The 26,320-nt window shown below is 41.5% G+C and overlaps 1 protein-coding gene across 7 annotated transcripts in view; it reads left to right on the top strand.

Annotated features, from left to right (window-relative positions):
• The window catches only part of ELMO1 (engulfment and cell motility 1), a 534,040-nt gene that overhangs the window by 374,865 nt on the left and 132,855 nt on the right, over nucleotides 1–26,320 (top strand). The window contains exon 1 of one of the 7 annotated variants that reach the window (XM_019418113.2): nucleotides 21,721–22,008. The exons of the other annotated variants lie outside the window; for them this stretch is intronic. The gene's annotated coding sequence lies outside the window, so the exon portion shown is untranslated. Of the gene's footprint in view, nucleotides 1–21,720; nucleotides 22,009–26,320 lie in introns of those variants that run through there. 7 annotated transcript variants of the gene reach the window in all.

Raw genomic sequence — 26,320 nt, 5'->3', positions numbered from 1 at the left:
GTAACACAAATCACCAACTAGTACATATTGTATACATCGATGAAGTAGTATGCCCATTGGTTTGTAAGACCTGGTTGTGCTACTCAGGAACTCTATGCCTGAAAATAAAAAGGTCAGGGGGTGGGAGGAGGCAGGAATACCAGTATCCCATTGCCCTCTCTTGTGGTGCTATGATACTAAATTGAAGTATTAAATGTAAAAATGCTTCAAGGAAGTAAAATGTCATATGCAGTTGTATTCTTTTGGTATGTAATAAGATAAATCCTGTCTATGAGAAATGAATAAATTGTCCTTTTCAAAAGAAAGTGGGTTTTTTTGGCCATTATGTTAAACAAAGAAGGAAACAATGAGAAAAGTGAAGCTGCGTATGTACCACAGATTGAGTTCTGAACGGAATGAATGGCATGAAGTTCATTTACCTTTGGCAGAAATAGGGTTTAAACTGAAAATCTCATGGATTTGGGCAGAAAAAATTTCGGTCCCTTAGTTTTCCATGTGACAGGCCGTGAGCAGCAGGCTAAAACTCAGGTTTCACAAAGATCAGGCGTTTAATAGCTGGAGAGAGTTAAGGCCTCTCTAGCCATTACCTAGCAGCCCAGACCTCTCTGGGGATGTCTGCACCTTCTAGATACCATCCAAATATTTGTTCATGGCATTGGGGTTACTTTAGATGTTATCCAAATCAGCACTAAAAATGAGATCAAATGACTTTGCCATACTTTCAAATTGCCAAAATGGAAGAAATTAATGATTTGAAAAATGCAGTCACTCTAGAGCAAAAGCACTATTTTAAAACTTTACCCAGCAGCATAATATGCAAAGCACATGCGATAGAGGTTAGGATCTCAGGCTTGCAGATGAGAAATCACCCCTTAAAATAGGAGAGGCTGTGCACAGAGAGAACCCAGGGCCTTCAGACAAAGCCGCAGCTGCCCCTGGCTAGGCTACGAGCTCCGTCTGAGTCAGTGGGAGAAAATCTCAATTAGGAAGGATTGGAGAGCACAACAGAGGAAACATCCTGGGAAGTCCTCTGGAAGATTATCCATGGAAAATAGCCACTAACTAGTCACTTCTAATGGATTACGGTGTGGTGTAGAAAAGGGATTGTTTGAAAGCTTAAAGGCAGTGATGGCATGAATAAGAAAGGGAAGTATGTTTACTCCCCGAACTGTTTCCAGTTTACTGACTTTCTGTGCATGCTTTTCAGGGGGCAATTATATATTCAGGAGTCCCCTTCCTAGGCCAGCTCAACTTCATAGTGGTGCAGACAGCGCTCTTGTTGGTTAGCTAAGCTGGCCTAGGGAATGAAAGGTGGTCTGTAACTCTCGCCATGAATAAACATGAATCTCCTCATTTGCATGAGGCAGGTGACTGTAAAATATCTTGGAGCAAGTTGTGAAAGGAGGCTTTGTGCATCCGTGCCCAGGGGAAGCTGGGGAGGACTCGGAGTTGTTTATCTTCATTAGAATTCTATCTAGGGCTGCTGTTATTGATCTGAACCAGGCCTGGGCTAGCTAATAAAGTAGGTGTATGTTTTAATTGAAACATGAATATTTAAGTAGAGGAGAATTCTTTTAAAGGGCCCTGATGTACAAGGAGGCTATCCATTTTTCAGCTGTCTAGGCCATTTACAAGTATTTATTCAAAAAGCTTCTCGTGTTTCACAAAGGTCTTTAAGGTTTGACACAAAGGAAATCGTACTTCCTGTAGAAGCAAATGCATTATATGAATAGATTTATTTTTTCCTTTGAGGCTTCCTGGTGGGTAGGTAGCAAAAGGTTTTGAGTGTGTGTGTGTGTGTGTGTGTGTGTGTGTGTGTGTGTGTGTGTTTAAATGAATGCTTTTAAGTTATTCACTTAAGGTAGTGTTACTCTTTTTTATGGAATTTGCCACTTCCATTTGGACAGTAAGCAAGATATGTCTTCTACTCTCCTCATCAATATGAACTGTGCTGTCTAGAGGCAGCAGGAAGACTGAGAAAGAGACCAAGTAAGATTTTTTTGCTCCTCCAAGAACCAAATTTCTCCCTCTGGGGGCACGATTCCCTGACCCATTGAGAATGCAAGGTTGGAGAGGAGAGAACCAAGGCTGAATGCAGCTGGAGTATCTGGTGGCAATCCTGGCCAAGTGGCTCCCCACTCCCCACTGGCAGTGTGTCCTTGAGAATGTCCTTTAGCCCCTAGATTCCTTCTCATCTTTAAACTGGCAGTAGCAAAAATAACAATAACGACAATAGTAATAATAACAATGATATTTCCCCAAATCACAGTGAAGAAGATGAGGCCCTTAAAGCTTGGCTTTGTAAATTGGCCCATACAAATGGGACCATGTGCTGGTCTCAACAGTCAGAACCTAAACTGACAGTCATTTGCACTTGGTTGTGTAGTATAGTTGGCCTGCTTTGATTTTCCAAGGTAGTTTGTTCAAATACCTATAAATACAGATTTTTCCATACCTCTGTGTGAAAATCCATTGAACTTTGGTTTGGCTGCAAAAGGAGATGTTGACTGCAATGAGGACAGATTCCTGAGCAAGGAGGAAGTCCTCTCTGTGTGTTTCTGATCACAAGGGATGCCCCTCCCCAGCCTGCCCACAGATACCCTGCAAGTGACTGAGGAGCTTAGCCAAATCTCAGAGGCACAGCACACTTGTCATTCTCTCCCCAGCCAGCTGCATAGCCTTGTGCAAGGGATTCAGCCCTGTGAGCTCCAGATTGCTCATCTGTGAGATGAGAATGGGAAATCACTGCCCCTAGGCGGGCTCTGAGCTCTCTGGACCACATCGGGCAGATAAACTACTTGGCTCAGTCTGGCCTGAAGCAACCACTAGGTGACACATGTTTCTAGATGCCTCTGAAAAGGAAAAGGATAGTTATGGCAACACTAATAGCAGACATTTCCAGAAAAAAAAAACAACAACAACAACAAGCTTTTCCTGTGGATTAGTGATTAAGGTAATAGAATACCCATCCCACCATATTGTCCTCGTGGTCCCAGCTGCACAGGGTCTGTATGACTTTTATGAGAAATGTGAGAGTGTTCATAAAGTGGTCCATTTCTAGGGATTGTCCCAGGTCGTGCCATTAATAGCCCAGGGTATCTCCTTCTGAAGGGGTTATATCCTGAGTCATCCAGAAAGAGTTAGATTTTGTTGACTTTGTTTATGTAATTTCCCTAAGAAATGGTTAAACTGTTTAAAATTTGTTTAAGAATTAACTGTTAGGTTTAGTTGGCTGAAACATTGCTAATGTGTTTTTCTTTCTTGATGTTCTCTTTCTTAACATTAACTGGAGCATTTACAAAAATGATAATTACCATGATTGAGTCTGATGAGTAATTTTGGATAAGCCTGACAATAGTAAATCTACATTTTAGAGGTTCCTTTAGGTGCAGGGTCTAGCTTTGAGTTCTCCTAGTTTCCAGTCTTCCTGGAGTCAGTGTCTCTTTATATGCATAACATGTGCTAAACTGACACTTGCTAATTAGGAGACAAAAAAATTTATAGGTTCTTCCGCTGGACAGCAGTAAGATACATCAGTCCCTCGGTTCATCTGCAGATCGTCTCTGAACATGAAAATAATAGTGACTCTAAGTTAACTGCTCTACGTAACTCTGCTCAACGACTTCTGAAACTTCTCTCCCTTTTGTTAACTACACTTTGGGGTGCTGAATGAATTGTTAACTGGTTCCTATGACCTGGATTCCATATTCCATTGTGGATTGTGTTAGGGATTTGATAATGGCACAGAAATCATTTTATTAGTATATGTCCAATTAAAAAGAAGTTACCTACATTTTAAGTAAGGCATAATGAGATTTAGGCATTTTAAATTAAAGGGCAGGTAGGAATCAGAGTTGGACAGCTAAGAATCTCTTATGAAATATGAGTCCTCCTTGATTTAAAAGAAAATATTTATCTTGTAATTGCAAAGAAGGTGAGTGTTTATATGTAATATGGGAGTTGAGAACACAGTTCTACAAAGGGATGTGTTTCCTAAGGTAGAACAGAAGATCGTAAAGGTACTGTCATTTACATGCTCTTTTTGCCAACTCACGGTGCCAGAGGTTAGGAAGAGGCAAGGGATGGAAGGCAAAGAGGTGCCCTAGATAAGATGAGACAGGGAGTCAGAACAAGAGAGTGGTGTCAGAAGCCGTTTGTTAAGACTCCAGTATAAGAGCCGGGAGAAGTTGAAGATCCCAAGTGAAATTTCTAAGTATCTCCTGCAGAAATACCAGATCTAAGGGGTCAGAAGTTTTAAAATAGAGTTAATTATTTAAATGTGTACAATTCGCCTGCTGATTTAAATTGCGTATATGTCTATGCAGGGTTTTCAAAACCATGCTTTTATATCTGAGCAGCAGTGAATGATGGGTCAAGCAGTCCACTTTTATTTTACCAAATAGAAACTAAAACCCTCACCTGCTGGTTCAACGCCAGATGCTAGCTGCTCTCTCCATGTCCAGCATAGAGCTAAGCCACCAGGTCAAACAGGTCAAAAGCAGGAACAAAGGGGGAGAGGAACAAACAGGTCAAAAGCAGGAACAAAGGAAGAGGGTACCAAAGCAAGACTAAATTTGTTATAGGAAGAAAAGTAAACATGAATACTTGAATCAGAGAGATGAGAACTCTAAACTGCTAGTTTCTTCTTCTCCTCTCCTTCCCTTTCCCCTTCCTTTTATTATTTCTGTGTTTTCCACACAGTTCTGTTGAAATTAAAAATAATAGTAGGTGCTCAGTGAAACTATGTGGGAAGAAGTCATTTAGATAGGTACTTAAGTCAGATATTGTTCCCGCACTAGGTGTACATCTTCCTTGGGGAAGTTCTCAAGCCAGCCGCTGTCACTTGTGCCAACGACATACTCAGATGACCCTCAAGTGATCCCCTTGCTTTTGCCCTAATAATACCATTACCTTAGAACTTAACCACCATGAACTGAAGTTGTCTATTTAATAGTCTTCTTGAGAGCAGTTCCTTGCTTTTTCTGTATTCTCAGGATCTACTCAGTGCCTCGGATGTAGACAGTATTCAGTGTTACTATCCCACAACCATCATACACACAGCATGGCCACATTAGTGTTCCATATCTTGGTAAATAGTGTCACTATTTCACCTACACTTCAAATGCTGTGTATTCTTTCAACAAATACTACTTTGTATCCACAACACAGAAGTCATGGTGCTAGGCACTGGGAATACAGAGGTGAACTGAATAGGTGGTTTCTGACTTCCTGGAGCTGGCAGTCTAATGAGTTTCTATTTGGAAGTTTATGGACAAGTTCCTCTTTGTGAAGCCAATTGGTGGCCAAAGCCGCTACAATAACTAAGGTCCTCTGCCTTCTCATCATTGCCTTAGCTCAGATCTTCCTCTTTTCTCCAAATCTGATAGATGGGATGTCTGGTTGCAGTCCTTTACTGATCCATAGGGGTGATATATCTATACATCCTTGCCACAGTCCGATGGGGAGTGAATCGCATTTCCCATACCCTTTAACTTTTCACATTGGCCAGTGAAATGATCACAAATATGAAGCAAGCAGAGGCCTGAATATTGCATGTGTGGTTGGCGTGGGCTCTTGCACTTCTGCCTTCATCATGATATGAAGTATACTCCCTGGGCAGCCACTCCTCCTTCAATGTAGGTCTCAGAATGAGGCATATGAGTACAGTTTCCCCAATCATCCCATAGAATTACAGCTTAAAACTATAACCTTGGCTGATCTATAGACCTGTGAGTATGAGAAGAAATTCTTAGCTATTGGTATTATTTGTTACACAGACTATGGCAGTAGCTGACTGAGACACCAGCTATTGCAGTAACTTATCTTCCAGCTTTGAAACCTTCCTACTTTCCAAGTGTCCTCCAACATAGATCTGACTATATCATTCTTGCTTTTAATCCATCATGGCTGTCCATTACCTGCCTCATAAATTTTCATGGCCTTAGCAAGATGTTTAGATATCTCTTTAATTAACCTAATGTACTTTTCTTGCTTCGTCCTCATATCTTCACCTTGCACCTGCTCTAAGCTCTGTAATATTCTGAACTGCCCACAGTTCCTTGTGTATGCCATGGTACTTTCATGTTGCAGATATGTACTCACCCTCATTCCTTCTGCCACCCTTCCCTCATCTGCTTGTTGAAATTCTGTTTTAGGAATTTACACATTGCCACCTCAGGGATACTACCTTGTTTGATTACCATCTCCTTTTCATTCAGAATGAAATTCTGTTACTCTGCCCCCATAACATGGAAGCGTGAACTTCTTTTGGAAAATATCTTCTAGCTATATAGTAGTAGTTATTTATTTACAAACTTACCTTTCTAAATTAAGTCAATATAGCATTGAGAGCAAGAACTATAACTTTAAGTCCTAATATTCTCCAGGTATTTTTGAAATAGTAGCTGCCCAATTACTTTGGGTTGAATATTGAATGAATAAGTGGCCAGAAATGTTTAATTCACACATTATTTAAAACAGTCCACCTAGCCAATAAGATGAATTAATTTACACTGTTTTAATATGGAATGGTCACTCTTGTTCAATTCCTGGAGACCATAGGTACTCATTATTCTGCAGTTCTACCAAGTAAAGAATTTTCTTACCCCAAATGCCAGTAGGCCTTACTGAGAAACAATTCTAGATCCTTCAGTCAGATCGTCTTCTTCAGATGCCAATACTTGGAGGGAATTATAAAATTATTTTGCCATTTCATTATTTTTTAAAATGTTTTATTTATTTATTTTTGAGCAAACAGGGGAGGGGCAGAAAGAGAGGGAGACAGGAGACAAAGAATCCCAAGCAGGCTCTGCACTGTCAGTGCAGAATCTGACACAGAGCTCGAACCCACGAACCAGGAGATCATGACCTGAGCCAAAATCAAGAGTCAGATGCTTAAGCAACTGAGCCACCCAAGCAACCTGCCATTCCTTTCTTAACAAAAGTGGTAGTAATTATTTTTCCACCTATGTAGCTTTATATAAGGTAAATGAGAGCCTCAAAGACATTGAAGAGTCACAAAATAAACTGAATTTCTTTTTTCCAAGGAGAGTGGTTAGAACCCCTAGTTAAAAAAAGAAATCCCTCTGTTTAATTTTTTTTCCTTGATCTTAAACCACATACGGTGGCCGTTTGGGGAGTACTCTGTTTCCCACTAGTCTTATTCCCAGGCCAGTAGGGAAAATAACGTCAATAATGGTGCTCATCCTTTCACAGGATGGCTGCTGAGAGACCTTCAGTGCAGAAGACAAATGTGCCTGCCGGCAGGTCCACCCATTTAGGTGACTACATACCCGGCAGACATGTACCTGTGTAGCAGTCATGTTAAATAGTAAATGTGAGCTCCCCGTGTCATTCACAAAAAATTGTCTTTTGTATTTTACCTTCATCTCCCAAAGTTCTCTTAAATTAGGAAAAAAAAATTACATTTCCCAAGAGTGTCGTAAGAGTAGGAAGATGTGGTTCTTGCCACAGTGATTATGTGTTTTAGGTGCTGGAGGCAGTCAGCTCCCGAGAGCGTTTCTGGTCCCAATTTCCTTATTTCTCTTTCACATTTCCGTTTGCGTGGCTTGGCTGGATCTGAGGTGTGTGGCATATGGCTTTTTGCTGCTTGAGCTGCCACAGAAGTGAATGTCACTGGCATATAATGCCAGATTTCCATTTTGTGAATCACAGAGCCATGAGATTCTGTCCGAAAGCTCCCAGGCCACTAGGAGTCCTTCAAGCAGAAGCAGAAAAGGGTAAGACCCATGCCTCAGAGATACTGTTCCTATTACAATGTGTCGATCATGATAAAAAGTGCATATAAAATGGAGATGCTCTTGCTCTCGAGTGTGTTGGAAAAAGCTGCTTGGCTTGTTGACTTCTTTTATTGTGGTCAGGGGAATGGGCGATCCTGGCTTTTTGCTTCCAAGCCTTAACTAAGCACACACTGGTCAGTCAGGGATGTAGAGTTGGTTTTGAATTTTTTCAGATAGATAAGAATTCACTTGTGCACATACCAGAAAAATAAGACTGTGAGTAGAAGATATCAGTGGTTTTTGGATGCAGTTTACCAGCATTTTGTATTCATTGAATTTTCAAGTTACAAAACGCTTTAGGACAGAGTTGGATGATAATGGGGAACCGAAGCTGCCACAGACACAGCCTGAGCCTCGGCTCCCCACCTTCACCCCTCACTCCACATCCCTCCCTACGCCCTCCCTCCCCAACTGCCTCCTGTGCCTGAGGAACTTGGAAATTCACAAAGAAGAATAAGTTCAATCAATAAGTTCAGTACATTCAGTCAATAGATTCAGTAAGTCAGGAGCATTGATCCTGGACTCAAGGACTGGGCTTCAGACCCGAGCTCCATTATTTCCTTACTGGGTGACCTTGGGCACATTAATATCCTTACCCCCTTTTTTCAGCCTTTTCATCTGTGAAATATGGAATTTAATATATGCTGTTGTGAGGGTTAAATGAGCCAGTATTAGGATGATAATATGAAATGGACAATACTTGATCCATTTCTGAATTGGAAAATTAAATATTCTTTATGGTTCATCTTAGTATATATAAAGCACTTGGGCCATTTCCACAAAGAAAAGTACAAAAAGGATGGCATAATGCTCCAGACGAGGTGTGGGGAAGCATGGATTTTATTCCAGCTCTGCCTCGAGCTGACCACACAACCCTGGGCTCTTGTCCCTCATCTGCCCTCACCACACACCCCCCTTTTTTTTCTGGACGAAGATGTTCCTGGAAGCCACTGAGGTGGAGGCCTTTGAATTCCTCCTTTGAATTTTCTCTCTTCTCATCTTCTCTGGGCTACCACTTGATCAATTAACACAGTCTGGTCCTTACATCATCAATCTTGTCCTCTTGATGCTGTCTTCTTACCAGCATATAAATGTACTCACATCTCCTGCATTTGAAAAAACAAATAACACCTTCTTGATCTTCCATCCAGCCCTCACCTCAAGCCGTATTTCCTCACATACTTGCCTCATTTTGCCACCTCTTGTTTTCACGTCTCAGTAATTTCACGCCTCACTGCAACCTGTCTTCTGCCCTCCTAAAAATATAACTAAAGCAGAAGAAGAGCGATAAGACTCTAAAAGGCACTAATTTATGCTGTCAATACTTGAAAACCTCTTTAGCCACAAAAGCCATTGGTTTTGACGAAGTCAAGAATGGCCTCTGGTGGACATTTTAAAATCTGTCTTGTTTGCCTTCTTTGCAGCCCTTGATTCTCTCCTTCTTAAACAACATCTTCCTGTGGCTTTGCAAATAAACACACAACACACACACACACACACACACAAAATAGATACATGATATGCTATCTATATTAAAGGAAGAAATAAGATAATAATCATAGTTCCAGTTACAGTGATATTTTTAGAAAAAAGATTAAAAGGTAACTAAAATATATAACTAAGCTCAAGAAAAGAAACCTGCCTCTAAAATGCACTAATACGTATTTTGAATACTCAGAAACCTCTTCAGCCACAAAAGACATGATTTCTAAGAGACAAGTGGAGATTGAGAGGAATTGTTGAGTTGTTCTAATTTAAGACTGGAAAGAAGTCACATTGTTATGACTCCCTGCTCTGATGAGAAAGATAGACATCAAAAAATTTGTAAAAATAAATCTTTTATCCCTTACATTTTTATGCTTATTGGCATCCTCCTTTCCTCCCCCTCAATTTTGTCTCTTCAACCTAAAAAGCTACCCAAATCTCTCCTATCCATAAAATTTTTTTTCACCCCTGTTCCTCTTTCAAGTTCTTACCCAATCTCTTTCCTTCCCTGCACTGCCAAATTTTCCAAGAGAGAATGCCGTCTCCACTTGCCTGCCTCCTCCACTCACTGTGGTCTGATGCTCACCCACGCCCACCCACTAAAACTGCTTTATTTAGGTCAGCAGTTACCTCCCGAGTGTCAGGTCTCTTCCCAGTGCTCATCCTGCTCCGTCTCCCTGAAGCACTGTGTGCCCTGCCTGTGCTTCCTAGAATCCGGTCTATTCCCTGACTCCTGAGGCACCACTGCCACTTCTCACTGACCCTTCAACTTGCCCATTTCTCAAGCCCTTCTTCTCATTTCTCTCCCACCTCCTCCCCTCCACCCACAGTGTCTCATCTTCAACCATCCTTCAACTCCAGGAGATGCATGGCGTCTCACCTCATCTCTTAGACGTGGAACTCTGAGTGATCCCTGGCTTCCTATCCTCTCCTGCCAGGTCCCCACATCCTGTGGATCCAACCGTGTGTAAGAAGGAGCCATCTGGCTTTACTGCTATGGCCCTGTTTCCTGACACCGTCATCTCTTACATGGACTCTATCTGTCCTTTTATTGTTTTCCCTGAATCTGGACTCAGCCCATGTGTAAGTTCTCTTCCCCCTACCAGAAACACCTTTCTAGAATACAATGCTTCTCATAATGCATCCACACTCAAAAACCTTTGCCTCCCTCTTCTCAAGCATGGTAACTGAACCTTTTCATTCTATTGCGAACCACTTTGACAAACAAAATGCCTATTGCACTCTTCAACACACCCCTACTAACCTCTAATTAATCATATTGATGGCTCCCTGACATACCTTGTACTTCCAAGTCTCTGTCCTCACCCATGTTCCCTCGCAAGGAAGACCCTTCTCCCTTTGGTTGGAATTCTGCCCATCCTTCAACGTCCAGCTCATGGGCCCTGTGGAACCCCTCCATGGAAGCAGAATTAACTGTTTCCTCTCAGGCACACTTTCTTTTTACCTCTCTTGTAGCACTTTAACGTACTCAGCCATACATTGAGTTTGAAAACTTATTTTAGCAAATTAGCCTGCTAAAATGGGTCCCTGGCCCACCTCATGGCTGTTTTGAGACAATACTGCAGAATCTTAGACAAACCCATTGAAAACCACGGTCATAGACTTAGTTATCCACACTCTATCGCTCTTATTCCTCAGAACAAGGACAAATTCTTCCTCACCCCTCTACCCCACGGGGGCCTACCAAAAAAATTATATACGTGCTCAACACATGTGACCTGGATTGAATCTTCACCCAGCCATTAATGGAGAAAAGAAAGAAGATAATAATGTCTTTCTTTTTAATAAGCTGATAGTGTTTTAAAAGGAAAAATCACATTCTAGAACAAACTTTGCAAACTATACAACAAATTCAGGCCATAAGTGAAGGGCATTGTGTGACTAAGGTATGGCAGGAGAAGTGATTCTTCAGTGTGATGATTTCTTTTAGGACCAGGAAAAAAAAATAAGGCATTACCAGAAGACAGAGAGAAAAAAAAGGGAATTGTGTGTGTGTGTATGTATGTGTGTGTGTGTGTGTGTGTGTGCGTGTGTGTGTCTTAAAAACACTTTTAGATTTTGTTGTGGTGGCATTTACTTCCTGACAAAAGCTAACTGATGTTTCATGCTGGCATGTACTCCTGCACATAGACCAGGGGCTGAGATGCTTGCAGAAACTTTCACATCTCAGACCAAGCTGTGGCTGGGCCTGGGACAACAAGCTTCTGGTTGTTTGTGAAGTTAATTACCCCCTCTCTGCCCCTCCCTTGTTTATGTGGGACAGGAGACCCTGGAGCTCCTTCGATAAAAAGGAACAGAAGACTTGCCATCCACAGTGACATTAAAGGGCCCCTTGCTACCACTTTGCTGGTAGAAACCTTGACATTTCAATAGAATTTTAAGAAAGCTATTAGGACAAAGTGCATTTGGGAAATTCACCAACAATTGATGACTTCATTTACAAAGTCACGCAATACAATGTGGCTGTTTAGAATCATAGATGTTCTGGGGATAAAAAGAAAGTTATGTATGTAGATGTTCATTTCATTATTATTTATAACAGCAAGAAAATGGAAAATAACCCACAATTCAGCAAAGAGGATATGATAAATTCATTTATGGGCACATTTATTAATATGTTAAATGTTTCAGTCATTGAAAATGACATATGTGAATGATATCTAAATATAAGAAAATATTTTTTATATTATATTAAATGTGGGGGAGCAAAATGTAAAATTTTATCTTACTAAATACAAATAAAAACTAATATGCTTTTTAAAAAAATATTTGTTTATTTTTATTTTAGAAAGAGAGAGAGCATGCACAAGTAGAGGGGAAGAGGGGGATAGTGAGAGAGAGAATCTTCAGCAAGCCCCATTCTCAGCACGGAGCCCAACATAGGGCTTAATCCCACGACCCTGAGATCACAACCTGAGCTGAAATCAAAAGTCAGACGCTTAACCGGCTGAGCCACCCAGGTGGTCCCAAAACTAAGAAGTTTTAGACCTTCTTTTTAACAATGGTTTCTTCTGCGTGATGTGATTAATTATAATTTTTTTCTTTTTTATTATGTGATTTTTAACTTTATTTATTTTGAGAGAGAGAGAGAGAGCACACAAGCAGGGGAGGGATAGAGAGAGAGGGAGAGAGAGAATCCCAAGAAGGCTTTGCATTGTCAGCACATAGCCTGATGTGGGGCTCAAACTCACAAACCACAAGATCATGACCTGAGCCAAAGTTAAACATCAGACTCTTGACTGCTTAATTGACTAAGCCACCCAGGTGTCCCCCACTTTTATTATGTTTTTAACATTATACATTTTCTCCACTGAGCATGCATGTTCTTACACTCATAGTTTTAAAAAAAAAATTTAAAATACTGGGATGAAGAACGGTCACCAAGTTCCAAATCTGGTATGATTAGTAGTTCTGGTCTGGAGGGAATTCTTTGATCTCAACACCCCATGTTATAAAGTCAGGCTAAATTTTGTTTATTCTTCCTTGAAATAAAGCATGGGTTTAAGCCAGCTGTACTAGCTCAGTCAGTGTCCTGTATCTTTATCCTGAAGTTGATTGGTACAAAGATCAAAAGCCCTCTGAGGCTCTATTCAAGGAAGACTCATTAACTGGAAGGGAGTAGTGAACAGATGTGACATCCTTGAAAAAATGAACCAGATAACAGACAGGGCTGGGCCCTGCACCTGGACTGCCTATAAAATGAGTTGATAGGGGGTGGGGGGGAAGGGGAGGGTGGGTGATGGGCATTGAGGAGGGCACCTGTTGGGATGAGCACTGGGTGTTGTATGGAAACCAATTTGACAATAAATTTCATATTTAAAAAAATAATAAAAAGATAAAACTGTGATAAAAAAGAATATAAATAAGTACATACATACATACATACATACATACATACATAGATAAATACATAGATAAATAAAATGGGTTTCCGAAAGGGAGTTTTCAGATGTGGTTCCCAGCGCATGCTTTTCCCTCTCAGGCTAGGGATTGCAGGGCTGGGAGGAGGGAGGAATGGGAGACATAAGAGATGATTCACTGAGTTGTTTTCAAAGCTATCCTTGTCTCCTAACTTTATCCATGATGTTGGGTAGAATGACCGACAAGTGCTCAGAAGGCTTTTGTAACTTCCATAAGTATAAAGGTTTGCAATAAGCTTTTGTATTTTTGGCTAAGGCATCAAAGATCTCTAGAGATAGTATTCCTGGTGTTGTGTTAATAGTCTGACTCTTAGGAATTCGCAGTATTGGGGATAGCTCTCCAAAGAGATAATTATGAAATAACATGACACGTGCAATAGCAAAAGTCCAATGCACTGTATGGAAGTAATTCAGAGAAGGGAATTCCTTACTTTGGAAGACTTTAATGTATGAATAGAAACTTACCAGGTGAGCAGAACAGAGTTCACTAGGAAACAAACAAACAAACAAAACCATGAAATTTAAGAAGTACATGAAGAGAAAACTTAGTAAGTGGTGCTTTATTACTTTCAAGATATTAAGGCTGCATCCTTGGATTCCCGAGACATGAAAGGAACATGAGGCAACATGTGAAAAGCACATTATTGGCACTTCCTAAACATTAATTGAATGACTGGAGGCCAATTCCGTACTTCCAAACTGAACTTTTTGGGTAAAATATTTTTTTTCGGTATATGCAAAGAACCGCTGCGATGTCTAACACACAATAGATCCCCCCAAATATAAGCAGCAGCATGACGTCTAACACACAATAGATCCCCCCCCCCCCAAAATATAAGCAGCAGCACTTTTTCATGGTGGAAGCTGTGTGATTATTGGAAGTATTTTGCTCCACAATTCTCATGCCTGTCACTGTGTCGAGAGAATTGTAGGCGATGCATTTCGGAAATCATGTTTCATATTTGCCTTGGGATGACTTGGAAGAGGAGCATTTTTGCATATAAATGGATTGGTTACTGCCTTTTGGGGGCAATTTTTATTTATATTATCAAGTTAACTCCTTCCTACAGTTTGCTAGCTTAAAGATACAGGCAAGCACTGAGCAATAAAATAAAATTATATTTTTGTGTGAATTTAATTGCTGCACAAATTAGGTTTTAGGGCTCATTGTTTGTGAGAGTTGGGAATAGCCTGTCAATATCATTTGTCTAGAGGTTATGGTTCACATTTCAAAGCTTCATTTAATTGGAAGTACAATAGAGAGCCGTTTGAAGTGGTCTGGCTCTTACAAGCTGATGGATTTGAAAAAATGAGTTGAAGAACAGACCTGTCCTTGTGGTGACAATGCTGGTTTGCCAGGAGCAGGCACAGTCCGAGTGGGTTTTCTTAGGGAGGTGCTGGGTTGTTGCTGATACTCATTGAAACTCTGGGCACATAGTTGAGATGTGACTGACTGGCTCTGCCAGAGTCAACTTCCTTTTTTTTAATGATTTTAATTTTTTTATGTTTATTTTTTAGAGAGAGAGAAACAGAGCATGAATAGGGGAGGGGCAGAGAGAGAGAGGGAGACACAGAATCTGAAGCAGGCTCCAGGCTCTGAGCTGTCAGCACAGAGCCCAAGACGGGACTCAAACCCACAAACAGTGAGATCATGACCTGCGCTGAAGTCGGATGCTTAACCAACTGAGCCACCCAGGCGCCCCCAGAGTCAACTTCTTTACCAATGGACAATATAAAAATAACTGGTTTAAACAGGACTTGCCATGGAATCCCATATGGTGATCACCTCTGGTCCTGTGGGTGTCCTCACCTGTGGCTCCATATCTGGGCCCATTCAGACCTGTTGGGCCCCCTTTCAAGCCCTCAAACTCATTCTGCTCTGCCTCTCTCCCCTTTCATACCTCAGAGCGTGACCCTCAGGAACTGACTCCCTATATCTCTGGAACCCCCATTTCCTACATCCTTGCCTGGATGTACTGCATCTACTCATCTTGATCTTGGTTCTCTCTTGCACAGCAAACCCTGCATTCTTCCCCCTCTTCTCTGGCTTGCCCTGTTCTGTTGCAATATAATCCCTGTTGTAACAAGAGACCAGGGCCACAGATTATCCGTGAATCTGTGAGTAGAAAGAGCAGAGAAAGGAACGGCATCGAATGTTACTATTTTATAAGACATAGATTTAATCTCTACCAACTGCTGTGAAATTGGTTCTCTTATTGAGAATATCAGAAACTAATTTTTTTTCTCGAAAGGTAGATTACTTGTGTGTGAAATTGATATGTGTTTCAGAATTGAAAGAGGGTTACTCATGCGTTAGATCTGGAAACCAAGAAGAATGTGATAACAGCCCCGAAGCTTCCCTTTTCCTGATGGTGAAGAAGCTGTTTCTCATTTTGTGTCACCTAAAGAATACCCTGCCTTTGGCTCAGTAGCTTTTTGCCACCATATTGCCAGTGGACATGCTTGGCAAAGCTGAGTTAAGGATTTTGGCATTTTCATTTTTCCTTTTGGCGTGATTTTTCATCAGCCTGCATTTCTGGAATGCCTTTCCCTGGTATATTTGGAAAATTCAAGCTGGCAAGATGATAAGCTTTCAGAATTTCACCAACTATTCCCTTGAAGGCACTCCAGAATTATAAGAGATGCATGATATTGGGCCTTGCTCTTCTGGCCTCCGTGTTGTTCTCAGGTCAGCCCACCCCATTTGCCCAACTTTAATCACACCTCAAGGACTTCCAAACCTCAACTCTCCAACCCTATGAATGCCAGTCATGGTCACACATCAGAGGTCAACGTCTGGAAGAGGAAAGAATAGAAGATCTATTCATAGACATGTTTGCATTTTGTAGATCTGGTTTTATTTTGGTGTTTGTAGGTTTTGTTTATATTTTAGGCATTTTGAAGGAGAATACAAAAATGGCCAAGTCCAGGGAAATAAACCTACTCCTATTAATGTCTCATGAATATGAGTTACGAAATGGAACTCTCCCTTAGGATGCTATTGGAATCATCCCAGCTGCCCCAGCAACTTGCTTGTAGGAGCTCTGAGCCTGTGGTGTAGTAAACTGCTTGTGGTACTTCACGGACACCTGAATTTGAATCCTGAGTTGCACCCTTACTGGATGGTGACTGTAGATGCACTACTTAAAAGTTGTAGGTCCCAGTTTCCCTTTTTGGAAAATGGGCATTTTTAATGGTATTGGCCCATCATAAGCACTGCATATACATTTGCTATTATTTCTCTCATCCTCCCACAGATGTCAGCACTGTATCATACAATCTTTAGCATCCAGGGACCTAAAGATAGAGTGCCATTAAGTAGACTTGGTAAGTTCTGCTTATGGTCATCTCCCAATAAGGGTGAGGGAAAGAGAAGCATCTACCTTTTTGTATGAGGATTTTTCTATGGAATATTGTTATGATTATCTCCCCATGGGGATAAAAGGATATGTAAAAGGTATTCTGGCCATGTTTAGTTGAAGTTTTGCATATGTTTTCATTTTAAAATGCATCATGTAAAAAAAAAAATCAGAGATAATGATCTACTAGTTAACCCAACTACCTAAAGAAATACGTCTCTTGAATGAAATAAAACAGTTGAACTGAGCTGGTAGTAATTATACTTCTGACCTATTAGGGCAGAGTCACTACTTCTGACCTCACATCCTTGGAAGATATGATCTGGATTGGTCTGCACTGGGCCTGTTTCTGTTTGGGGTGGAAGTAAAGTCAGAGTGTGTGTGTGTGTGTATGCTCATGTATGTGCATATTTGCATATATGGTCAGGAGAGGGGATATGCCTTAAGAAGGCTAAGAAGTAGGGGTGCCTGGGTGGCTCAGTCGGTTGAGTATCCGACTTTGGCTCAGGTCGTGATCTCGCGGTTTGCGGGTTTGAGCCCCATGTCGGGCTTTGTGCTGACAGCTCAGAGCCAGGAGCCTGCTTTGGATCCCGTGTCTCCCTCTCTCTGCCCCTCTCCTGCTCACACTCTGTCTTTCTCCGTCTCTCAATAATAAATGAATGTTAAAGTTTTTTAAATAAAAAAAGGAAGGCTAAGATGTAGTTAGAGGTAAGCCTTCAACAATATACACCCTACTTCTTCAGAATTTTTTTGAGGCTCAATGTGATCCTCATGACCTCCTTAAGAATCAGTTGACCAAAGAAAAACTGGGATTCAGTGGAGCCATGTCATGAACTAAGGAAGTCATCACCATCACATCTATTGCCAGTGATGAACATGCATCCTGATGAAATGAAGGTGCAGATTGTGGAAATAATGTTTGGGACCAGGAGTTGGAAAATGGAAGGATTTGCTATTAGCGCCACCTCCCATAGCCCAGTACATGGAATCCCCTTCAGCTCCTTTTTAAATACTCCTTGTAAATGGTGTTCATTTTAGTTAAGACTGGTAGGTAAACTAAGAGAAATTTAGCCAGCTAGTTTAGAAATCATTCTACAGCAGTCACTATATTTTCTGACCCCCGAATACAAATCACCCAGCAATTCTTTTTTGATTTGTGAATTTATTTAAAAAGCACTGCAAAGGTATGTGAACTCTACACTAAATTTGCTAATAATGTATTCACTAAATCATGTTTATGGAAAGAAATCGAATTTAATTAGCTTGAATCTGCCGCCAAGAAAGTGCAGTGTAAATGGTACTAGCAAATACCTAGCAAGCACGGAACAGAGAATACAGGCTATAATGTGGGAGTTGAAATGGAGAGATTTCTTCTGATTTTTATCCAGATGCCCAGGGGTGATTTCCTCCTCCCCTCTTTCCCAGGTTTTGATGCTTTGATTCCCTTCTACGATCTGTGCACAGCACGTGATAAATACAAAGGTGTTCAGAAGCTTGATGACATGCCACCAATAGTGCATTTTGAGCCTCTGTAGTGCAGGTCCATTACACTTCGTACCAATTCTTGGGGGCTCGTTCAGGTATAAACCAATTAATTAAATGTAGGTTTCTCTTTCTTGAGGGTCAGCAGCAGCTCTGAGGCTTGTGTAGACTCTTTCATTGCACAGTCTAGAAAGGAAAGAATACACAGCAGTGGCCAAATTAACTGATAGTCTGTGATCTCAGCAACACAACTACTGGACAAGGTTCTATGGAAAAATTCTTTGCAAGTTTCTCCAAAGACCATGTGGCTGTTTGGTATAAAGTGACCCCTTATGGAAATGTAGATGAGGCTGCTTATCTTTCAGAACTAAAACCGTGACCAGCTTGGTGAACCAGAGATCCTGCGTACTTGCTTTTGAATAGAAGAGGAGGGTTGGAACAGACTCAAAGAAATATTCTGTCCACCTTGCAGTTTGTCTTCAAAGTGAATTTTCTGGGAGAAAAATTACCCAAAGAAAACTTACAACCTTCCTTAGTGTCCACAATACTACATGACCTACCTGTCTTATTGCTAGCATCTCTGCCTCACTGGTGAATCTGGTCTTTAAGAACTTCCATGTTCTGGGGCGTCTGAGTGGCTCTGTCAGTGAAGTGTCCGACTTTGGCTCATGAATATCATGGTTCGTGGGTTTGAGCCCCGCGTCAGACTCTCTGTCAGACTCTGACAGCTCAGAGCCTAGAGCCTGCTTCAGATTCTATGTCTCCCTCTCTCTGCCCCTCCCCAGCTCATGTTCTGTTTCTCTCAAAAATAAACAATAAAAATTAAAAAAAATGATAACTCCCATGTTCTTTCTTCATACGTACTCCTAGAAGCTATTGAGCTATGTATGCTCAGTACCCACTGTGCTATGGTACCCACACCCAACTCGAGAGTTTGCAGTCAATCAAAGGGAGGTAAACTTGGCTTAATAGAGATGCATCCTTTGGGATGGCTTACAGTAGTGAAACCCCCTGCCCCCATTCTCAAAAAATTTAAAAAAAAAACTTTCTCCATTTTATACATTGAAGATTAATTCATTTCCTTTATGCAAACGTCTCTTAGCAGTGATTCTCAAGCTGTGGCGTGAATGAGAATCCCCTGGAGAACTTGGGGAAATGTTCCTAGACTCCATTCCCTGAGATTCTGGTTTGGGAGGGTTGTGGAAGGATCCCAGTAATCTTTATTTTGAGGAGAATCCCAAATGGTTCTGACACAGGTAGTCCCTATAGATCATACTACAGCTGGAGCTAGAATCCCTTGGTTCAAAATCGCAGCTCTGCCACATTTTATCTTGGTAAACTAGGTCAAGTTATTTAACCTCCTATGCCTCAGTTTCCACCTTCTGTATAATAGGGATAATAAAAATACCTCACAGAGTTTTTGTGAGGATTAAATCAGTTAATTCAGATAAAGTGCTTAGTATGCTATCTGGACTCTTAATTGCTCAATGAATGTTAGGTAGATCAGGCCAACAAATTATGGATGCCTTGAAATAGATTATTTTATAAATTGAGTTGTATAGGTATTTTGGGGGGAGGGAATCATTTTAATGAGTCGTACAATGGTTTGTCATTGCTAATAGGATAAGAAACAATCTCCTTAATGTGATTGTCTAGGACCCTACAGGTCTGGCCTTTGCTTGCCGTCCAGGCTCATCTCACTCCATCCTTTCAATCATTCTCACTGCAGTCAGCTGCATTTGGCTTCTTTCAGGTTTTCAAAGAGGCCACACTCCCTCCTAGGCAGTGTGCATCTAGACAGGCCCTTCACATGTGCCATTCCTTATGTCTGAGACACTATTCCCCTCACTTTTCGTTCAACTTTTACTCTTCCTTTAGATCTTAGCTCAAGTATCTCCTCCTCTGAGATACTTTTCCTAACCTCACTAGGTTAAATCTTTTCCTTTGTGCTCTCCTTCATATCCCATATAAAAGTTATACTTTCATATTTTTTTTTTTGCCTCCTCTAGTAAAGTTATTTTGCCATAGGGCAAAAACCATGCCAGTTAGTTTTGTCACTAGCACAGTGCTTGGCACATAAACACTCACTGTATACAGTGGAATAATTGATTACATTTGCTTGAGGGAAGACCAGGTTGGAATGACATGTTTCTGTATTTAAAAAGTGGTGATTTGAACAGTCTCAGGAGGGTGACAGTGCAAGGGGTAGGTGTCCTCATGGTAGAGGAGAGTAAGCAGAAGAAGTTAGGGATGTTCCAGAAAGGTAGTAGAAAAACCCCAAAATATCCACTGCCCTGGAGGGTGGAGATCATCTGGACAATGCTGAGAAAGATGGCCAGAGTTGGATTTGGGTGCCAGAGAGTCAGTACATGGGTGAGAATTCCTTCCCAAGATCACAAGGGCAAAAAGACAAAATGGAAAACCAGGATTCGGATTCTTGAAGGATTCTCTAACTTATGCCAGAATCATAGCCTTCTTTGACACTTGACATCTTCAGTCAGTCTTTGTACAGAGTTGAAGGCTTCCACAGACACACAGATGAGATTATCACCCTCTCAGTCCCCTCTTGGGTCTGACCTGGCCATGCAGCTCAGTGGTGGCCCCTGCTGTTAATGAGAAAGATAGCACATCCAGAGTCCGACATTAACTCTGGTCATGTAACTAGCAGAATTTGGAGAAAACAAGAGAGGAGTCAGGGGGGATGTAAATGGACTGAGGAAATCCCCAAGGGGACCCCCAGTGTTCAGGGTGCCTTGTGAGTTGCTAGGGCAAGAGAAGAAGATTTTGTGCTTAAAAATCTTCTATAAGCTTCTCAGGTTAATTGCTTCTCAGTTTAATTCACAGTGCCCCCTGAGAAATGCCATTGCAAACTTTTATTTGGAGCCTTTCAGGGCCATTAGATGACAAATATTTTTAAAGAGCCCCACTAACTCTTTAGGTTAACTTCTAGTAAATTTTAATTAGGGGTGGAGACACAGTATTTATGCTCGTTTACATCCCGAATAGGAATCAGAGTATAGATCCTTCCGTAAGAATCCTGCTGGGATGCACTCCTGTGTACACACATTTCTGGGCATGTGAGCACCTCTGGCATGTGTGTGCTATGTGTACAAAGTAAGGCAGTTACATGACATTTCTGGACAAAAACTGAATGTGAAGACAAGAAGAGAGAAAGCAAACTAACAATCAAATAAAAGTAGGGAGAGGGGGAGAGATGAGATTGCAGTTGATTATGGGTCTGGCAGCAGATGTTCTACACGAATCCAACTCGCTGCAGCCAGTCTGTTTCCATGGCAACAGAATCAGTAATTATTGAGCCCAGGCGCTCCCCCCTCCTTTCTTGCAACAAGGTGGAGGCTGATGAATATGAACTATCTCTAGCCCATCACCAGCTCTTTCTTTTTCTTCTTCTTCCTCTTTTTCTTTTTTTTTAAAGTTCTTTATAGGAAAAGTGGAGGTATTGAGGAATACCGAGAAGAGGAGCTATGTAATACATATTGATGAAAGAGCATAGGGCACTAAAATTGAAATGAAGCTATTATTTTTTCTCTTGTGATACTATAAGAGAAAAGCTCTTCCTAGAAAAGCCGATGATCTCTGAAGATGCTAAATAAATGAGCAGGAGTTTCCCTGAAATGGAGGCTCCCTTTGATTGGCTGATCTTTCTGCGATTCCTGCCAATCGGAGCACCCCTGGGCTCCAGCTCCATAAACATAAGCAAAGCTACATGCTTATTCTTCTGGACTCGAAGTGTGTAGCATTCAAAGGTGTGCGGCAGGTCTCCATTCACATGGCTCAACTGGAAACCTATTTCATGAACAAGCTTACTCAGGAACCATCTGGTATTCCAGCACATTGTTCTTCTAGGGGACGACTCTAAGTCATTTGGTGGCGGCTTAGCAGCAGTATTGTAGTTGGGAAAGATGGACTTACGGGAGCTTGGTGAGTAAACCTCAGTCTTACACATCTGTCCGCTGGTATTAGCAGCCTGAGCTAAAATGCAGCTTTGTCCTATTGTCTGCCGAGAAAACTATGAATTGGAACAAGCACATGGAAGAACAGGCGTTCTGGGGTTCCCGTGATGTGTGAGCTTCTGTATTCCAAAGCCTGCATGCATTGCTTGGGTATGATTGGATTTGTAGTTGACTGTGTATTATACTGGAACATTGGTCTGTCTAGTAAGGATAAGGATTAGTGTGAGGAGTGGAGTTTTGCTTTATCTCCCTAGGTATAGATCCAGTTCAAAAGAAGGTGTTTTTAAAACTAAATTAAGCGGAGTCAACCCTGTGCATTGCTGGGAAGAGAGAGAAAGGTGCAAGCACGGAACTGAGCGGTGAGCTGCTTGACCGTGTTACTGGTGTTTGCATTGTGAAGAGAGATGTTATTACAATGGTCTGTCAAACACTTCTTAAGACCCCCAACCACAAAAGGAAGCATCTCTTCTGCACGCACTGCTGATCTCAGCTTGGAAGTGTGCAACTGAGCTAGGTCATGCCCCTCACTTCTTTCATGAAACCAGTCTTTAAATCAAAATATGTTCTCTCGCTTTTTGAAAATTAATTTCAAAGATGAGTTGAAGTGCAGACAGAGAGATTTTAGCTGTCAAAAACCATGCCTCGAAATGACTCTGTTTTGAATCCCTTTAAACCCCTGAAAACCAGAGAGGGTTTGCAAAGTTATATTCAAGGATTGGCTCTTTGCCAGGGAAGGGATGCTCTGAGCTATTGCTTTGCTCCCTGGGGTTTAATTTTCTGACACTGGTGATGAAATTCTCGATTTCTTTGGGTAGAAGCAGGAAAAATAAGAAAGCAGTGCTGTAAACAGGCAATGGAGGGGCAGTATGGGGAGGGGGAAACTCTTTGCCTTTAGAGAGGCTTCTAGCTGCAAACTTAAAAAATATATGTAGCAAGACAGAACTCAAGCACAGTGTAGGATTCCAGAGGAACTATAATCTTTCTGAACATGGAGAGGAGAAGCATCGCTTTTGGCGTGGGTGCAGAGAGCGGGGGCTGAACTTGGGGTTTCCATCTCTGCCTGAGAACCTCTCCTCAGCGTCTCTGCTGGTTTTGAGGCTTCATCATTGTTACTTTGTTTTAAATGTAATTTCCTATCTTATGTGCCAGGAAAACAGGCATACTGCATGTCTTCTATTTACAGTTCACTTGGGTTCAAACAACAGAGAGGAAAAGAGGATAAATCATTATCATCTGGCTCAAAAATATATGCACATGAAATAGTTGAACATGGGAAATCTTATTGGCTTGTCCTTTATAACAATGTCCTTTTGACCGAAGAGAGTGTTACAGGTCTTCATGTGGCTGTAGAATGGAATTGGCTGTGTCCTAAATGCAATCTGTGATGAGCGAGTAAAGAAACAAAAGAGCGAGGAAGGTTTTGCCTCCAGAAGACCCAAAAGCAGGGCAAGGGTAGTTGGAAGAGACCTGCTCTTGTGACCTGATACCACAGGAGGAGATGGCCAAGTTTTCTCACTGTGGGTAACAGTCACAGCTAGGAGAAACCTGGTAACTTGACGAGGTCAAAGACCTGTTTGCTAGCTGAAGGCCCCTCTGGAATGTAGGCTGTCCTTTGATCCCAAGAGGCTCGAGATGGTGTACCAAATTGAGAATTCCACCTGATCGGAGGCAAGTGTGTGCACGTAAAGTCTCCCTATTACATGTCGTTCCTTGGCACACCTGGATGCATGTATAATTTTGAGCAAGTCTGGTTGCTAGTGGATGTGCATTAAGTGATGTCATTTCATTAGAACGGCCCTCCGTCCTCTTTTGGTCTCTTCTCTCCCAAAGTAGCGTCACTTATATGAGTGAGGTACTGGCACCTGTTGGCAAGAGTGAGAGAAGAAACAGCCTTTTATGGAAGCAGTAGAAATGTTGTTTGTTTTTTTTTTAAACCAGGAGTAGTTATTAACCTATTTTTGGATCGTGGAAGTCCAAGAATTTGAAAGCTATGAAACTCTCCTCTTGCCCTAAGAAAATATATTAATGCATAATCACATAATACTCTGATGACAGCCCATTTCAGGGTCATGTAGGATCTTTGTCCTGGGTGAATAGCCAAGAATTTATTATACCCTCAAGTTTATTATCTCCTTTTTGAGAAGGGGCCACTAAATCCTGCCATAGCCCTGTGCCAATCAACTGCTGACTTATGCAGTGGCTTCAGTAACTGGTGAGGTCCTGTGCATTCTAAGTTAGAATGGTTAAGGTTTAAATTAAGAAGTCTTGGAAATAATTCTAGATCTAGATTTCCTCACTTCTCAGCTTGCAGTGTTGGTGTAACTAGGATCACTGGGCTTGAAATGAACATGCTCTTTCAAATACCAGAATTAACTGCAGTCTTGTACCTGTTCTGTTCACTCCTGAAGAAGAAAGCTTCTCCGTACTGCCTCTTCATGGCATTTGTAAGATGTAGGACGTATTATAAACATAAATGTAAGGATAAGTAAAAATGAATTCCCTCAGATTTTCAAGTGACCGTCAGACTTGCCTCATACGTCAAAGTAAACATAAACATGTTAAATCCAGTCCCTGAAATTCAGCACTGAGAGTTGGAAGGGTAGAATCCTTCATTTCTCCTCTCGAGTGGAATAAAATCAATCACAGCAGGAAAAGCTAACCTGCCTTGAGCATTTACTGTGTGCCAGACACTGTTCAATACAATTTATGTAGACGTAACAACTCTCTGAATCTTTACAACCGCCCCAAAAGGATGCCTTTTATACCTATTTTCTAGATGAAGAAATGGACTCTCCAAAATATTGAGGAACTTGACCATGTTTACAAAGCTAGGAACTGACAAGGGGTTTGTATTTTCACACATGTGGATTTACTTGTTTGCTGCATCCATGGATGGAAGGAGTGTGGATGGACAGGGGAAGGAGGTCTCCTCGGCTGTCTGTGTAGTGGAACCAGGCCACACGGAATTGAATTCAACAATCATTGTATTAATTAAAGTCGAATTAGAAAGGCATTTTATGGTGGTTGGGTGAATTATATATAGTACCATTTAGGAAAAGATGTTTGAGTAAAACCTTGTCACCAAAATGTCCCATTTGTTTATCCCCTTGTGTTATTGTATCATGTGCTACCTTATTCTGAGGAGCGTTTATTTGACTAATGAGAACTAGGCCAGTTTCTACATGAGACCAGCTCCTCCTGGGCCATCTGCAAGAGGTGGAAGGTCATCAGTTCTATGGCTGCCCTTTGCTCACATTTGCCAGGAATGATTTGCAATTGCCATAGCAACAGTGAGGGTCATGAAGGGTCAGGAACAACAATGCAGCTGGTTTGGGGGGTGCGTCACCCACAGTGGATGTGGGAATCACCAGGGCTACCATGTTTTCTGAAGACCTTGTGAATAGGCCGAACTCAGAAAGAGATTTTAGGTAGGTCCAGAGGATATACATTGATGGAACAACTGGAAACTTAGAAGTTTAGGCCTGAAAATCTTTGAATGTGACATAGTTTTCAAACAAAGTCGCTCAGAGTTGGGGACATTGACAGGACTGGGGCAGTGTGGAACCAGGGTGGGAGGCGAGTGAGTCCTCCACTCCCACTTCAGAGCATCTCCATTTCTATCTGTTTTTTTTTAATGTTTTTTTAAATGTTTATTTATTTTTGAGAGAGAGAGAGAGAGAGAGAGAGAGAGAACATGAGTGGGGAAGGGGTAGAGAGAAAGAGAGAGACACAGTATCCAAAGCAGGCTCCAGGCTCTCCAGCACAAAGCCCAATGTGGGGCTCAAACTCACAGACTGTGAGATCGTGACCTGAGCTGAAGTCGGCTACTTAACCAACTGAGCCACCCAGGTGCCCTCCCAAATTTTTTTTTATTATTATTATGTTTGTTTATTTTGAGAGAGAGAGAGAGACAGAGAGAGAGAGAGAGAGAGAGAGAGGGAGGGAGGGAGACACAGAATCCGAAGCAAGGCTCTAGGCTCTGAACTGTCAGCACAGAGCCCATCGCAGGGCTCAAACCCATGAGTGTAAGATGATGACCTGAGTTGAAGTCGGACACTCAACCGACTGAGTCACCCAGCCGCCCCTCCATTTCTATCTGTTTTACCAACCAGCATTTCCATGGAAGACTTACTAATGGAAATGAAGTGGAAGGAGTTAGGCCACTAGAAGGAAGAAGAAAAACTATTGATGTCCTAAAATATCCAGTTTGACATATACAGAAATAGCAGACCAGAGCATATAAGCAAGATCACATTGCTAGATGGAAAAGGAATCTGTAG

The sequence above is a fragment of the Panthera pardus genome, unplaced genomic scaffold (assembly GCF_024362965.1).
Source record: "Panthera pardus isolate Hobbes unplaced genomic scaffold, ASM2436296v1 HiC_scaffold_8, whole genome shotgun sequence".
NCBI lineage: Eukaryota > Metazoa > Chordata > Mammalia > Carnivora > Felidae > Panthera > Panthera pardus.
Note: the sequence above shows the minus strand (reverse complement) of the source record. Positions and strands in the feature narration are given on the sequence as shown.